A 14,453-nucleotide genomic window follows, 5' to 3' on the forward strand; every position below is an offset into this window, starting at 1 on the left:
AAATAAATAAATAAATCTTTAAAAAAAAAAAAGAAAAACATCTTTAAAAAAAATAGTGATAACTATAATGTAGTAATGATATTTTATCTGCCTTTAGTCAAATAAAGAACTGAACATATTCAGTTTAATCCAAATAATGGGTTAAGTACTGTTCATTTAAAAAAAAAATCATTGATATTTAAAATTGTCTGACACAGGACCTGGCTCACAGCAAGCATTTATGTGGGCCTTGCTATGTCCTCCAAAGCCACACACCGAAAGTCCAGTTCCTTGGACACGTGAGATCCCTCCCCCAAAATAGAAGAAGCCCTTCTAAGAATAATAACAGTTGACAGAAAGAGATCAAATTCTGTACCTTAGGTACTGTATTAATTCTGCATTAATTCACAGAATCCTTTCAATACCTATAGGAGATAGGTACTATCATTTGCAATTGAAAAAAATGGAGGCCCAGAGAGGTGGGGTAAGTTCTCAAAGACACACAGCTAGTCAGCCACATGCCAGAACTTAAGCAGGGAGAGTGTACTCAAGCCTGGTGATATCATGTAACGGTCTGTCCCTTCCCACAGTCCCAGAACTGGGCTTACGGGCCCACCCCAGGTCCAGCACCCAGGGGGACGGAGCAGGGCTGGTGGCCTCCCCCACTGCTAAGCACTCTAGTAAAGTTGCTAACTGTTCTTTTTTTGGAAAATACTGTTCTTTAAACAGAGATTATGTCACTTGCCTTTTTCAAAACATCCTTCTCTTTAAGATTTGATAGTAGTGGTCTACTTGCGGACACAGCTTTGATATTCTCAACTGGAAAAATAAGAAGTTTGTCCCCCTAAGTGTCCCAGGGTGAGGGAGGGGGGTTGTCAATCCATAAAAGCCCAAAGGCCCTGGGGGGGCTGTGGGGAACTCCATGGTCTCCCTTTGGCCGGGACCCTCCCTGCCAGTCCCCTGAGCTCCTAATGTTCCACCCTCTCAGGGCGCCACCCCAGGGGCCACCTCATGGAGGACTCTGCCTCCTCTGTGTCTGCAAGAACTCCAGAGTGAACCATCCCCACCCCAGCCACCCCCCGGCCCATCTGCAAAATTATCTGGTGGCTTTGCCCATTCACCAGAGATGAACCCCTATTCCTCAGGTGTGTTTTGAGGGTGGTGATAAGTGGGTCCACTGGAGATCCCCAGTAGGCAGAAGCAGATATGACACTTCACCCCTGAAAATGTATGGGTGTCCTGAGAACTTAGCATGAAAACCTGCGCCAGGTGCTCAGGCCAGGGGGTGCGGAAGAGCCAATAAAAGGGGGCTCTGCTGTCAGAAAGCACTGGTGCCAGGTGTGGGGCACAAGGGGCAACTCTGGGGGAAAGATGGATAAAATCTACAAAGGGGAATTTCCATCTCACCTGACTGAGGGCTCCACTAGTATCTACCCCTCCCTCTCACACTAGCCTCCCTTCCTCACACCCTTCATACCTGCACACTCACACACACTTCCTCACACACCTCACAGTCCCACATTCACACGCCCCACTCCACAGGTAGTCCCTGGGACCAGTCTTTCAACCACAAGTTCCCGTGGCCCCTGGCTCTGTGTTCATGGCCACGCCGGCCAGGACCTAGACTTCCCTGGCCCAATCAAATCTGTTACTCAGACACGGAGCTGCTTGGGTAACACAACACTGGAGGACGATGTGATAAATGTAACCATTTGCCCTGCATCTGGTCTGGCAGGAGAACAAAGAGGAGTCTTCTCAGAGGTGTGGCCTGCTGGCCAGGCCTCTGCTGTCCCCGTAGTCCATGCCCTCTGGAGTCACTAAGGTCAGTGAGCAAAAGTAAAAGGCGACAGGCTGCTCCTCATGTGTGGGAGGTGGGGTGGCCTCAAGTGGGGAAGAACCAAGGTCTTCATTTCTTTAGGTCTTCATGCAGCAGCAACAGGAAACCACGTCAGCATGAAGGAATGGCTTGAGTTCAAGACTAGCTGGGTCTCTCGAGAAGCACCATCACAGCTTCTGTCCTGTGGGAACTGTCCTCTGCCTGGACCACTCAGCCCCAGGGACAGGACCTTTGTCTCCCCCCAGCACCTCCGAGAAGAGCTACACTGCCCCCTTACATCCTGGCAGCAGCACCCACAGTTCCCATGTTGGAGAGGTCAGCGACCAACCTGTAAGGGATAGAGCCCAGAGTGGAACCCAGACAAGCTGAGCCAAGCCCAAGCTCTAACACCTTGTCTAGGAATGAAATCGTAGACACAGCATTGGTGGGGTGAGTGTTTTGAAGTTCTCTGGGTGATTCGGATAAATCGCTGGTTTGAAGTACCCCTCCCAGATGGCGCATGTGCCCCACCCCAATTCCTGACAACACAGCAGATGAACGAAAAGCCAGGCACTGTCCCGAGCCCTCTGCAGGAACCAACTCCTTTAGTGAGGTACAGGAATTGTTATTATCCCCCTGGGCAGATGAGGACACTGAGGGTTGCTCCGTACAGCTATTGGGGAGCACAAGCAGAAAGAGGCAGAGCTGGCTTCGGAGCCAGACAGAGCAGTTCCACCCTCCAGCCTGGCCAGCGACCCTGGCGCTGCCTCCTGGCACATCCTGGGGCCGCTGGTGGCTGGGCATTGTCAAGCAGTGTGATTTTTATCTTGACAAGTGGCCCTTTCACAATTGCTATTTCCCCTCCACAGCCCAAAGCGGAAATGAGAAAGGGTGAAAAAGAAAGAGGGCGACAGCCGGTTCTGATGGATGTGCCCGGCTGGAGCACACCTTGAAACCAAAAATCCATTCTCTTTTGTGTACAACACAAACGATGCCTCCAGAGGGGGCAGGAAGCAGCGTGAACCACGCACCCCACAGGAGCACTTGGCACACCTCCTGGCCCCACTTGCCGGGTCCTGACCAGGCATGAGGGGCCTGCAGGAAGGGCAGGGCCACGGCGGATGGTGATGGCACAGTGGTGTGGGCGGGCAGCTGGCAACCCCCCGGGGGCTGGCCCAACGCAGGCTAGAGAGAAACCTTTCAAATCACCTGTAAATGACCTCGAAAGGGGACCTCTCACTTCCTGTATGAGAAACTCTGACCAACACACCCTGAAATCGAGCTTAAACCTCCCAGGATACAGGACCAGGGACCTGTCTTGTCCCTGCCCATGTGGCCATGGCTCCTGCATTCATTCAATGCCCGCCCAGGGACTACGGAGCCTGCCAGGGGCTGTAAGGAATGAGCCAGACACACTGCAAGGTGATTCCAGGAAGACTGTCTTGCCACAAGGCCCAGCAGGTGCGTGTTGGATGATTGGGCACGACAATGAAATAATATCGATTCAAAGCTGACATTTACCAGCCATTCACATGGGCCAGGCACACGTGCAGTGATTTCATGTGATCCTCGCAAGAACCCAGTGAAGTCGGCGCTCCACAAAAACTCCTTTTACAGAGGAAAAACCGAGGCCCAGAGGGGTTAAGTAACATGTCCTTGCTGAACACCAGCAAGGAAGGGGTTCAGAGGGCTGAGGCCGGGAGCAGTCAGAGAGCACTGGGGAGGTCCGTACAAGCAGGTGGGATATAGGTGCCGGACCCGACCTCCTGAGCCTATGCATCTGCGTCCCTGTCTGTTGACATAACCACCCACAGATTGTTCTAAACTGGCAGGGCTAGCGCAGGCAGCCCTGCGGGTGGGCGGCGCAGCTCCATGAAGATCTCCCCGCCTTGGTGGCTGAGACTGCATCCTGGCCCAGCCCCTCCACGCGCACACCCTGAAGAGCTGAGGGCAGGAAAACAGAAAGTGTGGACAAAGCCCGGAGCCCAGCGCTGTGATAAATGTCAGCTGCCGCTGGGTCTATTAAAGAACGCGTGTCCTCGCTCACGCCCGCCAGCGAGCATCACTCTTTCTGAGCCACCAGCGTGGTCACCTTTGCCGCGTTTGGTGACTCCACACCCTTCAAGCCCTGCACGGGTAACCTGTGGCTCTGGGTGCCTCGGCCATAAATCCTCACCCGGCACCTCCCAGTTGTCAGCCGGCCCCTGGGAACCCCTGCTGAATTTACGAGCTCGAGAGTCCAGCTCCACTGGCGAGGGAAGAAAGGGATCGTGTTGCCCATGGGGAACCAGTGCTCAGAAGCCATAAACCACCCGGTGACAGCGGCGTGGCCGGCCAGGGCCCTGGAGGGTCATTTGCGCTCCGCTTAATGGCCGAGATGATGAGGCCTGCGCTGTTGGAGAAGCCCTGGAGGGCCACCGCCTGGGCTTGAAATCTGTCACGGGAGGTGAAGGGAGGAGCCACCTCTCTCCTCTTCTTTTGGGGGCCCCTGATCCCATTCTTTTCTTGTTGCTCTGCTGCTCCTTCGTGTTTGTGCTACCTTGGCTCATGAATGGCGCTGGCGCTTGGAACACACACGTTGCATTCTGACTTGGGGGCACCGGGGAGTGACAGTCACTGCATTTCCCAATCTTTTTTATTGTCTTTGGAACAATAGTCTGCTGTGTTCCAAAGCACACAGACTCATCTTCAATGGAGCAAAGCTAAGGAATGGGGGGACTGGGAGGGGGTGGGCAGCAGCCCAGGCGGCAGCAGACAGCAGGCCGGGGGCAATGTCGATCTGGAGGCACCCACAGGGAGTTCGGGATCCTCCGCGTCTCCACTAGCCCTGCCAGGCTCAGCGAGGTCTGAGTCCACCCCCATGACTCCTCTGCCCCTGAGTCCCAGCCTCAGGCCATAATCTGCCATTGAAACTAGGAGTGGGGAGCAGTCCTCTTGCCTTGGGCTGGGGCAAAGAGCACAAGGGTCTTAACCACAGCATAATCTCAGATTACTCAGAGTGGATGCTCTTATTTGATCTGACTCTGTGTGAGCGCCCTCACACACACCCCTTCCCAGCACTAGAGACAGAATTAAGGATACTACCCATTGGCACGAGGAAGGAAAGATCTAGCATCTCTTGGCAGGCTGTGAACACCCTTTAATTAAGTAATAAATTTGGAGCCAGAGAATAGAGCATAAGCAGGGAAGCAAGCAGCTTGATCACCCACTCCTGTGCCTGCCTCTGCCAGGGGACATCTGCGCTGCTGATGCCAAGACACACCAGCTCACGGGCTCTCAGGACAGAGGCTTCCCAGGTCACATTCCAGTTTGGTTCCAGCTCCTTTCGCATTGAGAGAGAGAGACAGACAGAGGCAGGGCCGCGGCGACGGCACAGGGTAAGAGCTATAATTCCATCAAAGGACTCTGGTGACATTGGAAACCACCAGACACCGCCAGAGCGGTTTGTCACCAGAGTCCCAGTGGAGTTGACTCAAAGGCACTGTTGCAGATTTTTCCAACATGAGGCCAAAATAAAGAGGCTGTGTGTGTTCAAAACCTGCCATCCCCTTCTTGAGCCCTGCACTGCTATTAAGGAGCAAACTCGGCCGTAGCAATCCCTAATCCCACTCCCAGCCATGCAGTGAGCAGAGTGGCCCAACAAGGCACAGTACCCCTCCACGGTCAACCCAAAGGCCCGCAGAGCTCAAGGCTGGTCCCAGGGTGGCTAGCAAGCGAGCACCAGAGGCTTCGGGGTTCTATTTCTGTGTCCTCAGCAGACCTGGGGCTCTCAGCAGAGCTGGGGGTCCTGGTGTCAGCTCTATGGAAGCCACTCACAAGACCCTCCAAAGGTGGCGGAAGGGCAGCACCAAAGAGGTTGGGAGTTTCTGGGAGTAGACTGAGCCTCGGCCACTCCCTACGTGACAGGACCCTGGGAACCTCTGTCTTCAGGTTCTGGGCTGTCTCTAGATCATGAGAAGAGCAAGTGAGGAGGCCCAGGGAGACCTTCATGTCACTAAGGTAACTCAGGAGTGACATCCCATCTCTATCACCAATCCCAAAGCCTTAATCATTTATTTCTAGAACTTTCCCTCGCTGTGGATGATATAGGGGGATATGCTTCTGGGATGGTCCAAATCTTTTCTGCCTCTGATTCCTAAAATCTGCTCCTACAGATAGCTCTCTCTTGCTCCCAAGAAGCTCATGATGTGTCAAGAGTAAGTGAATCCGAGACAGCAGAGGAGACAGCCATCAAAATACTCTTGACTTTAAAAATTGAAGGCAAAGAAAGCACTTGGCCTGGGATATTTCAGGTTTGGATAAATCCAGGGCTTTGGAAAAATAGCTTGATGTGTTTTGCCAAACCCAGAGCAAAGCCAGCAGGCCGGGGTCTGCTCATTATGGGTTATTTGCAGCTTGTTTCTTTCCAAAGTAATTTTCTTCTATCTGCAAACTGAGCTTTTCTGACCCAGCCTGATTTCTGCAGCTGTTATACACAACCCCTCACCTTCTCCACCTGACAGGCATTTGGAGAACTCTGGCAGGCAGAGGAATGCGAGGGCCCCAGCTCCAGTTCAAGCCCCCAAGGACCCTGTCCCACTCCCTGCATGTTCCAGAGGCGTCTAGAACACCACTGCATCCTCTGAACTACCAAGGGAGCAGCAGGTCCTGGGACACAGGGGAGCCCAACCAGCCTGGCAAAGTCCTGCCTGTAGCAGTCCATGCCGTGCATCCCCCAGCTCTACGGGCAGGGACTCAGAACAGAGGGCAGGAGCAGAGAGAGAGGGTAAGATGCAGCATGGGCCTCCAAGCCAAGCCTCCAAGCCCAGGCAAAGTTGAGAAGGCTCTGCAGCTTGGGACGCTTACAGCCAGCCCCGCTGAGTTGTGATTCCCACCACCCCCCCTCACTGGTCCTCTAGAGTGGTCACAGTGGTCCTCTAGAGTCAGCGGCCTAAACCTTTGAGCCTTTGCTTCCTTTCCTGTAGGACAAGGAGAACCACCTCAGCCCTGAGGCTCCTGCCTGAGAAGTCCTCTCTGTATGGGGAGTCTCGCCCTAAGCCCTTCTTTAGACTCCCCGCCTTTGGAAGTGATTTCCTTCTGCCCTTCTTGTCTACCCTCTGCTTCTGTGTCTTGGCATCTGCCACTCTCCTCTGTCCCTCAGGGACCTGTCCATCCAGTAGACTCCCCTCAAGGCCACGAACCACCATGTCACCCTTCACCCACATGGGCTAGAGGTTACCTGTTGGAGACAAGTTCTCTGAGACCTTCCAGGAGGTCAATTCAACAGGTCAAGAAACCCCCGCAGGAACGTGTCCTCTGAACCTGCCTCCCCCTCCAGGGATGTACCTCACAAGGCCAAGGCACCATCCTCTCTTCTCCATCAGTGTTGCCTAAGCAGGAAGGAGGTGGAGGATTTCAAGCCATTACCAACCCTGGCCGCATCAGCAAGGCCCCTACTCCACCTTCTGCACCTCCTGCCAAAAATGAGGGTGGAGCATGACATTGAGACCCCAAGGGGAGCTTGCTCCAGAGCACATACCCACTCTCTCTTATTATTTCCTATCTGTGCGCCCGTCAGCACTGCCCAAAACAACAAATAAAACCTCAAGGAATCAAAGAAAATCTGTCTCCTGACATTTCTTGCCAGACGCCTTTGCACCATCCTCTGCTCACCAGAGGGACCTCCGCCAGCTGCCAGCATCTGTCTCAAGATGGAACTGAGTAGCCCTCTCCAGACTGGGGCTGCTGGTTCGTCCAAGGGCCAACGCGGAGGCTGGGAACTAGAGCACGTTCTAGCACATGAACCGGCCCACAGAGCTGGTCTGGGTCTAACTTCCTTTCTATCCCCCAACAGGAGAAGGTTTTGGCTTATTTGAAGAGTTGTCTGGCAAGGCCTTGAGAAGTAGAGTGACCAGCCCCAGCACACTGGAATGACCCAAGTGGAGACTTCGGATGGTGGTATGGCCAAGAGTGTGGGGTTCGGAGGGCAGGAGAGGGAGATGGCAGGTACATCTGTTTTGAGGATCCACCTTCGACCCTGCTGCCTTCGACCCTGCTGCCCGTGTCTCTTAGACGCTCAGCCATAGCCACAGCCCGGGACTGCCACGCCTGAGTCAAGGCTTCTAGCTCATCTGGCTGAAGACTTCAATTTAACTTAATGGACTAAACAGGGCACCATTTCTATATGATTAATTAATTAGGGCCCTACTAGGAAGGATAATAATATAATAAGTTAAATAAGACTGCAAGGCCTAGCTGCCAGTTTATAAAAAGAATACTAAGAATAGTGCAACTAGAAAGAGTCAAGGCAGGGAGTATGGAGTAGTGGACCCAGCTCTGACCACACCAGGCTTGGCTCTGGGTCTTCAAGTCCAGGGTCCAACAAGTTAATCTCAAAGTTACCTGCCTGCTCTAAACTGTTGTCTCCTTCCAACAGGTGGAAGGTTTGATGTTAATTTATCAGGGCTATTGTGAAAATCCAGTAGATATAATGTATGAAAATTGCCCCTGACAACATAGGCTTAAAATACATGGAAAATATTGCTCAAGAATTCCAGCACAGTTGCTGGTACCAAGGATGGAAATAAATGGAAAGAGGACAGTGATCGTGGTCTGTTCTGTTTTATCAGCAAAGGTCTTGTTTATTCCCTCTCATCTGAACACTCACCCCAAGTCCTTTGAAAGTAAATGGATAAAACATCCCAACAAAAATGATCTTAACTGATTACAGATGAAGAAATGCTATTTACAGGTAAGGAAAGTGGTTCTAGTTAGCAGATCCAGTGGTCGGTAAGTATATTTGTGGGCAAATTAGCATATTAGTTAATGGTCCAGAAAGTTCTTGGGGCCTGGCCTCTGCCCCATCTCCCTCTCCTCTCCTCCGACCCCCACACCCTTGGACGTATCTCTATTTGAGGTCCCCACTTGTGTCATTCCACTGTGCTGGGGCTGGTCACTCAGCTCCTCAAGGCCTTGCCAGACAACTCTTCAAATAAGCCAAAACCTTCTCCTGTAAAAGATCAGACTAAATATTTTCGGCTTTGCCAGCCACAGGTACCCAGCTCTACCTCTGCAGCATGGAAACAGCTTTCGACAGCGAGCCAACAGGCATGGCTGCGTCCCAATAAAACTTGATTTACAAAAACAGACTTGGCCCAAGACTCTAAGTTGTTCTCAGGTATTAGGCAATAATGGTGAACAGATTAACTCTAGAGGCTTCCGGATTAATGGGGAACATTCACACTGGACAGGGGAAAGTCCAGTGTGAAAGAGACTTGAGATATTGATCTGCAACCATCCCAGGCCTGGTGAATTCATCATCTGTTCAGGAGCTTGAAAGAGAATGCTGGAGCCCTTGCATCATCCCCACAGGTCAGGGGAAATAAGCCAGCAGGGAGACAGCAACTTGGGCCCCCCTGCGAATCCCCATAAGCTCTTTCCTCTCTCAGCCGTTGTCTGATCTCTCCACTGCTCTCCACTGCACTCCGCGGCATGGTCCTCCTGCTGCCCTGTCCTTAGATGCTCAGTCTCTCAGCTCAGGTGTGTCCACTTATACAGGCCCACACCATGCCCGCCATCAGGTGCACACGTAAGACCATAGGTGTCGATCATCGATGCTAATGGCAAGAGAACAGAAAAAACCTGATCACTTCCATTTACCCTACAGACATGGTGTCTCTTAGTGTCTCTCAGTCACAAAACTTGTGCTGAAGCCCACCGCACCTTGTCACCTCTAATACTGGCATTTTCAGATTGCAGAACAACCTCAGGCTTGATATAAATCAGTGACTCCCTGGCTTGCCAGTACAACAGAATGACCCAGAGGACTTGTTAAAATACGAATCACCGGGCCCCATTCAGAGACTCTCCAATTCACTAGGCCTGGAGTGGAGCCAAAACACTCACATTTCTAACAAATTTGCCGGTAATGCTGATGTTGCTGGTCCAGGGAACCCACTTTGAGAACCACTTGCCTGCATGTTAAAAACCTAAAGGTATACTGCCACCTAGCGGATAGCCCCTAGTAGTACCAGATGCCAACTATATTTGATTTTTCCCGTGTACTAAAAATCACACCTCTATTGTCATGGAGGAGAATCAAATTGACAAAGCCAATTTGTCATCTGTATACTTGGGATTCCATAACCATATTCCAAAGCTTCTTTAAAGAAATGAGTTGTCACATTATTTACAATAAAATGGCAGTGATTTTAAATCAACCTAAACCAGAAACAGATTATTTTCCACCAAGGGAAAAACACTTTAAATATCTAAATAGAATAAAAGCGCTGCTGGCTCTGTTCTCTGGTCACTCTCCACCACCAGATGCACAAACCTCTTCCAAAAGGCAAAATCCACACCCCAGCCCCCCTACCTGAGGCCAAAGAACCACTTTCACCAGGTGCAGCTGGTGAAATTCAGCAGGAGATTGGTCAACATGAGCCTGTTTCAGATCCTGGGCTTTGTAATTTTTGCACACAGAACAGTAGCAAAAAGGGCCAGGTTAATAGGTAACTGTGTAAATATTTGCATTTCGATCAACTGAGAATGCAATGACCCACTCTCACCTAAGCACCCCAGCAAAGGACCACCCTTTCTAATTCCAAGCTCAAAATAAAGGGACATTATAGCCTCCACTAGCAGATGACTTGGGATTCCGCGCCTGGCTGGCTGCTGGATTTTTGTCAGCGTGGAGAAACATATTAGGGCCCTGTTACAAAGGATGGCGTGGTACCAGGAGAACGGAAATGACAGGGACCGGAACGGTTTTTGATGCCAACAGTTTATATTTGATCTCCAGATGCGATGCAGCTGACAGCTAATTAGTTTGACTTAGATCTACACAGATTCCCCCCCCCCCGCTTTTTTCCACACATGTTGTGGGCATGCTAGTGTGAAAATGTGTCTGCCTGGGGTTGTGCTTTGATTGAGAATCCTCTGGAATGAGCACCCTTGGAAGTCCTGAGAGCCCCAGGCCCCCGCACTCGGGACATCTGGTGAGGCCATTTTGCTTCCTGCTTGCCTGAGGGCAGGTAATGCAGTGGCTCCTTAATTTGAGAGGCTGATTCTGTCCTCACAAAGCTGCAGTGAACCGCTCAGCCTCATGTTTCGGTGGACACGGCCACCATTAACTACAGACCTCAGTGGTGGAGAGCTACTGCATGTGAGTTTTGTGGCTACTAATGAAAAAGCAATTGTGGTGCATTAGCGGGGAGCCGAGGGGAGGGATGAGAAGGGCGCCCGAGCCAGGGGAGGTGACACACGGGAGGCACCCACAGCTCCTCCCTTCTTTGTGGCCAAACTCAAATATGGCAGGTTCTGGGAGCAGCAGAACATCCAGATCTCTCCCCCAGTCCCAGCAGGTCAGCACTCACATGTAAGGGGCCTACTGCGTGCTAGACTTTTCTAGCATGTTAAGAGTATTCACAAGAACACGACGAGGTAAGTAATGTCATTGCCTCATGTAACAGATGCGGAATTGGAGAAGAGACATTAATGGCCTGTAGGGAAAATGGAGTCAATCTGGCTTTTTCTCTTCCCACTGCTGGCCTCTATGGTCACCCTGTGGTCTTGTCCGCCCAGGTTTCATTGCCTACACGTGATATCGTGTTGGCCCCGTGTTGGGATCCTGAGGCACACAGGGATGCCTGGGCTGAGGAACGTGGGCAGGTGGCACACACAGCTGTAATTGTGGACACTCGGTGAAAGAAGCTGGGGATCCTGGGGGTGCGTACCTATGAGTACAAGGCCTGATGAGACTGAAAGGAGAGAGTAGAGATCCCCATGGTGGTGGGGTGACAGGAGCTCAATTGCTGCCAGCCCCCCAGCACCCCGCCCTCTGGCCTGCCTGTATCCAGGTCCCTCCTCCAGCATTAAATCCACCAAGGAGACCAAATCAAGATGTAGTTAGAGTTTGGCTCTCCCAGAAATGGAATCAAACCAGCCAATCGGAATCACCTGATCAGGACCAGTTAGGGAATTGCCTGACGGGCTCTGCCATCCCCTAAAGGCCAGTAATTAACCGTTAATTAATTAATTAACCAAGCCACTTATTGCCTAGTATAGCTTTCCACTCCCTTCTGGCTACAAAAGTCATTTTATACAATTCCTTGAAGCTCCTTTCTGTCTGCGAGATTGGATCCTGTCTGATTTGAATTGATTTTTGCTTAAAAAAACCTTAAAATTGTTACTATGCCTCAGCTTATCTTTTAACTGTACCTAGGTAGAGAGATTTATATAGAGATTATATATGTCATGATGGTGTGAGTGTGTGTTGTCAGAGTTCTCTCTGGAAAATTCTACTACATGTACCCGACCCAAATTCACATGTTAAAGTCCTACCCCACACTTCAGACTGTAACATTACATGGAGATGAGGTTCTTACAGATTTAATTCATCAAATTAAATTGAGGTCATTAGGGTGGGCCCAAGTCACGTGAATGGTATCCCTATAAGTGGGGACATTTGGAGACAGATCCATGTGAAGATGAAGGCAGAGATCAGGGTGATGCTTCTAAGTGCCAAGAAACACCAAAGGCTCCAGTACCGGCCCCCCACCCCATCCCGCCCAGAGCTAGAGGAGGCTGTGAATAGATTCTCCCGCACAGCCCTCAGAAGGAAGGAACCCAACCGAGGCCTTGATCTCAGACTCCTGGCCTCCAGAACCATGAGACAAGAAATATCTGTTGTCTAAGCCACCCAACTTGGGGTTCGTCATTATAGCAGCCCTAAGAAACCCCTCAGTGGAGAACATCAACATCATGGGAAAACGCCTGGGAATTACAACCTGCCACCAACTCAACTCCAGCCAACGAAACTCACATCCCTCCCACATGCACCTCACGTACTCGTCCCACTGCAACCAAGTCTTAAGACAGGGCAGCACCAGCCCCAAGGCCAGAACCTTGTCAAGGACATCAGGCCCAGGTGAGGTCAAGGTTCTGGAGTACAGGCAAGGAGGACAGCTGCTCCCTCCTGGAAGAGGCCAGGTAACCACCTGTCCCTGAGCCGCGTGCAGTGGTGGGAGAGGCAGCTGAAGACTTCCTGCCAAGTGACCCTTGTTTTCCTGAGGAAGCTGAATCCACCCACTCTAAGATTTCCAGGATTTCAACCTGATTCTTCCTCACTTCCTCCCTCCTCATAGAATCAGATGACCTGGAAGTTGGACAGCGATGTAAAGTGTAAGCAATAGCCAACCTGGCCAGATCTCTCTCTAGACACAGTGTTGGGTGAAGAAAGTCAGACCCCAAAGGGCAGCTGTTCCGATTCCACATAGGAAGCTCAAAAACCACAAACTAATCTGAGGTGACAGAAGTCATGTTAACAGGGACCTTGGGTGGCCAGAGGTCACAAGGGGTCCCTATTGGCTTGTCTTGGTTGGTGGGTGCCCAGGATTATAAATATGTGAAAATTTATGTATGTGTACGCTCAGGTTGTACACGTTACTGCAGGTAACTAGAAAAAAGCCAAAAGCTTACTTCTTGGATTTAAAAACCAAGAGTGATTTGGAAGCTATGCTCCTCAGCTCCCACAAGGGGGCGCTAACTGAGGGCGTGATCACCGGGGCGCTGTTCTAGGGTCTGGCGTTCCTTCCCCACCGTTTCTGGGGGGGCTCTCCTTGTGTTCAGGGGGCTCTGAACAACAGGCCAGGGCTGGGCTGGTCCTTATAAGAAGTGTCAAGACGAGATTTTGTAAACTTGTGGTTTATTTTAATGTTTTACATTTAGCCTTTACATATATGTGATGAATATCTATAATCTTCCAGGGTGCATTTCTGAGGTTCTTGAGTATTCTTCACATCTCTCCCCAAGGGACCATTTCCAACTGAAGAAACACACTTGTCCCCCTAGCATTAATTCTTTCTCAACGTGGGGACTATGTCCCCACTCGGCATTAACATCTTTCATAAAACCTCATATTTGCTCATATTTGAACAAAAAGAGACCAGACTTCTGGTACAGAGTCTTCCATAGGCAGCAGTCTGCCTGCCCTCTTCTTGGAAACTCCACGTCATGCACAGAGTGACACAGTCTATTTTTCATTTCATGTAGAAGTTTCAGAGCAAATCTTCTTGGGGGGGTGGGGGTTGTTGTTTTTTAAGATTTATTTATTTATGCAAGCACTGGGGTACAGGCCAGAGGCGCGGGAGGATGAGAGAATTCACCAGAGACAGAGCAGGGAGCACACCAGGCAGCAGGACCGAAGTACACTGCTGAGGTGAGCAGCGGGCGAGACAGGAGAGGTCTGCTTCGCCATGTGGGAATCTCCCTGGTCGGCCGGGAATCGAACCAGCACTGCAGAGGCTGCAGACAGCCTCACAGCGCTGCGCTCAACCCACTGAGCCACTGGGGAAGCCCCAGATCGTTTTTGTATTTTTATGTCTCTTAACTTTTCGATTACATGCTGTAAATTAACTGACTTGTCTCTTAATTCGAACATGTGTGTCATTCCTTGGCAGTTTAGATTGACATTTCTTCTCATTATGATAAAGATATTGGACACTAAATTTGATGTTGGGAATGGATGTTTCTGTGCTTTATAATTAATCTTTATTCTGGGATGCAGTTAAATTACTGCAGTTTAATTATTTCAGGTCTTCCTTTTAAGATTGTTAGCCAAGACCCAAGCAGTGTTTGGCCTAGGGCTGATTACTCCCCACTACTAGAGTAAAGCCTTCCC

The sequence above is a fragment of the Talpa occidentalis genome, unplaced genomic scaffold (assembly GCF_014898055.3).
Source record: "Talpa occidentalis isolate TD23 unplaced genomic scaffold, MPIMG_talOcc4v2.1 talOcc4.9, whole genome shotgun sequence".
NCBI lineage: Eukaryota > Metazoa > Chordata > Mammalia > Eulipotyphla > Talpidae > Talpa > Talpa occidentalis.